Genomic DNA, 3,447 nt, shown 5'->3' on the forward strand with positions numbered 1-3,447 from the left:
ACCCTAAAAATGAGGAGAGGGGAGGACATGTTAGAAGTCACAGAGCTTTAAGCTTAAAGGCAGTATAACTAGAAAGGACAGCGTTTTTCTGAGCGGGAATAGAGAAACGACTGAGCCATTTAGTCCATTCTTGAGTAAGACATGTTGTATTTTGCATTTGATTTATCAGGGAACCATGTGTCTTCTCATTCCTCCTTGGCTGCTAATTCATTCCATTTAAGTTGGGGAATGTTTACACCTGTCCTCATAAGATCCCGTTCATACCTCTCACTATTTCACATTCATTAGCCTCGCTCAAACTTGGGTATGAGCAAGTTAATCCTTTCAAGAATATCTTACACTGTTAATACATCCAGTGCACAGTGTGTGAGATCATACCACCTTGCCCCAAAAGAGCAGTAGGTTTGCAGCCTACTCCCAGCCAGCTGATATTCCAAGTGACCTGAAGTAAATCACTGTAATTTCTCTGAAGACAACTGAAATACATTTATCCACGATAGCTGAGGCTCTGCCATAACAATTAAAAGCTGTGTCAGTATAAAAAAAAAAAAAGTACAGTCTGAATCTGTACTTATTTGTGTATTTTTAACCAAAAAATTCAGTGCTAAACTCAGTCCTCCTGCACAACTGCAAATAAGCACTGCAGATTCTTGCTATCATAAATGTCATCTTTCTCTGTAGCTTCCAGTGGAAAGCACAAATCTAAGGACTTCCAGGCTACAAGATCCACCTCTTTCCATGAGTAGGCTGGGAGTAAATGGTGCTCCAAAGGTAGAGCTTATGAGTGCTGGTGTGTGTTGCCGAGTTATCATTTAAGCTCACTAGTGTTTTCTGAGGACTTTTAAGGCAATTATATCATTGCATTTTACAGGTTGTATCTACAATGAACAGAGCCTTGAATCAGTCCTGTTTGGAACAGTTGCAAATACACAGATAAACTAAAACCAGTCATCATTCTTTATGCAGTTGACCAATTTCACCCCATGTCATCAGTAAGTTAAATAATACTAGAACCAAAGTGTTCTGGAGAGCTCAGTCAGTGCTCCTCCATGGAAAGATTGTTTGCTGCTGTCGCAGTGTTGAACACCTTCTATATAATAGCACCTTGCTCTGTGGAGGAGCTATTCCTCTCCAAATATTAGTTGATTTTAATCAGGCTTTATAGGTCCCCCAATACACCACTTGGTCTCATCTGTAGGCAGCTTCCACAGTTTTCCTTGGTGGATTTATTACGAATGCAGTATTAGTGGCATTTCAGTCTTTGCAGTAAGTGGCTGTTTCTAAGTATTGCTCCTAGGGAACTTGTTGGTAACATTTCCAATATCACCTAAGAGCCCAAGCTCCACTTTCAGTGGTGAGTGAGATGCCCACATCTCCAGTCGAAGCAGTGTGCAGGCAGCCAAATGACCATTTCAGCACAGGCTACGCAGCGACTGCAGCCCAGCATTACAGGGTGCAGAAATCTCAGTTCTTTTGGTCACATTGGTGTGCTGAAGAGAAACTCATGCTTCTAGAGCCTTCCAGATATCTCCTACCTCATCTGCACTCATTCAGTATCCCTATGGCAACTACAGCAATTGCTCACTTGGAATAGTCATCTTAGGACAGTGTCATACAATTTCTTCTTTTACATGATTTAGCAATTGAAAATAAAACAGTAGAACAGCATCAGTGACCCAACAGCTCTATGGGGACAACATACAACTGCTTAACAGGACCAGGAGGTGTCCAAAGACTGCTGCCTTGAGTGGAACTGAACTCAGCAGAAAGTTACAGCCTTCCTCTTGGGCAGCTCAGCACTTTTCCTTGGCACTAATTAGAATGGGAAGTGGGGGAAATAACCCTTAAATCAGAAATAAATCTCACAAGTTACATTTAAGGAAGGAGCAGCTTTTATTTAGGTCAGTGCTTCTGAGGTCTATAACCTCTAGAAAGGGTTTTGCATCTGTGAAATGAAATTCTTTATCAGGGCTCTAAATGGCAATGAAAATTATGCAGTGAAGGTCTCAGTCATTATTGAGATATGTTTCTCTTCTCCATCTGTATTGCTTGGAATCCGTAACAATGTGGTGGGCTTGGTTTCATACAGCTACTACAGAAGCGTTATACTAACTATATACTAGTAAAGCTTTGATTGGTATCAGGGTGTTTCTCTTGTCTCCATCCACAGCCATTCAGTGGAAAATGCCTGTTAAAATTCTCAGGTCTTCATGGTTTGCACAGGTTTGAGATCCGAGCTGGATCTCCAGTGTCAGCAAAGGTGAAGCCAAGCAGACCATTTCAAGGCCTCTACACCACTTTAAAACCAATTTAATCATGTCAAGAGATATAAGTGATGTACAATACTTGTGTTGGGCCTTCTTTTGTTCTTTGAGAGCAGATGCAAAAACATACCCACGTTTTCCAGGTCCCTTCCAACTTGGGTTCTTCTGTGATTCTATTATTTTGATGGGTTTTTTTAGATACAGATCCCCAAATTGGTCTCGCTTGGATTGGCACGCTTGGATTTCATTCACCTTCAGCCTGCTCAGCTGTCAAGCTGAGTACTGCAACGTGTGAATGTGCCACAGGTCACTAAATTTTAAGCTTAGCTTAAAGGTTGGGAAGACTTTTAAATAGGCAAATCTTGAGGCTTGATGAACTGTGGCTTTATGTAACACAGTGATCTTTGCAACACTCGCTGTGAAGTTTGGTCCTAAGTTTGGAAAATACTGACTGCTGTAGGACTAAGAAATGAATTAAAGGTTCTGTGTTTGGTTGCCATCAAAAGCCTTTAGGAAAACATCACATCACACATGGGTGATGCAGTGGTCCTGACCACACAGTCAGAGACAAGCTGATAAAACTCTTCTTTCATGAAAAAGAAGTCTTTTTTGTCTAGGTGAGAGCAAAAAAGGAAACAAAAATCACTGCAAGTCATTTCTGTATCTAAAACCCAAACCAACACACCTTCATGCACTTTCACTTCGAGCCCATCATGTTTTCTTCCATATTAAACAAGAGTGAGAGGAATCTCTGTGTCTGTATGTTTGTATGCATCTGGTCACACAAATATTTCAAAACATTACTGAAGTAACACATTTGAGGATGAAATTACATGTGTTTCATCAACTGCAACCTGTCCATCCTTACCTGTAACTGTGCCTTGACACTGAACCCCCAAACTTCAGTGAACTAACTGGAAATGCTTTATTTGCTGTCAGTGGAATCAGTCTCTCCCCTCATAGTTTATTATGGATGGTTGCTCCCATGAAATTAAGAGTAAGAGGAGTTGTAAAAAGCAGGAATAGAAATCAGATTTTCCACTAATACATGGGAAATCAGACTGGCAACAACATTCAGATATACTGAGATGAAAATCTGAAGATACGAGCTTGGGCTGAGATAATTGGAAATACAAAGTTTGCTTAGTTCAGAACTAATAAATGTTGACAATTTTAACTGTTT

The sequence above is a fragment of the Psittacula echo genome, assembly GCF_963264785.1.
Source record: "Psittacula echo genome assembly, chromosome: 3".
Classification (NCBI taxonomy): domain Eukaryota; kingdom Metazoa; phylum Chordata; class Aves; order Psittaciformes; family Psittacidae; genus Psittacula; species Psittacula echo.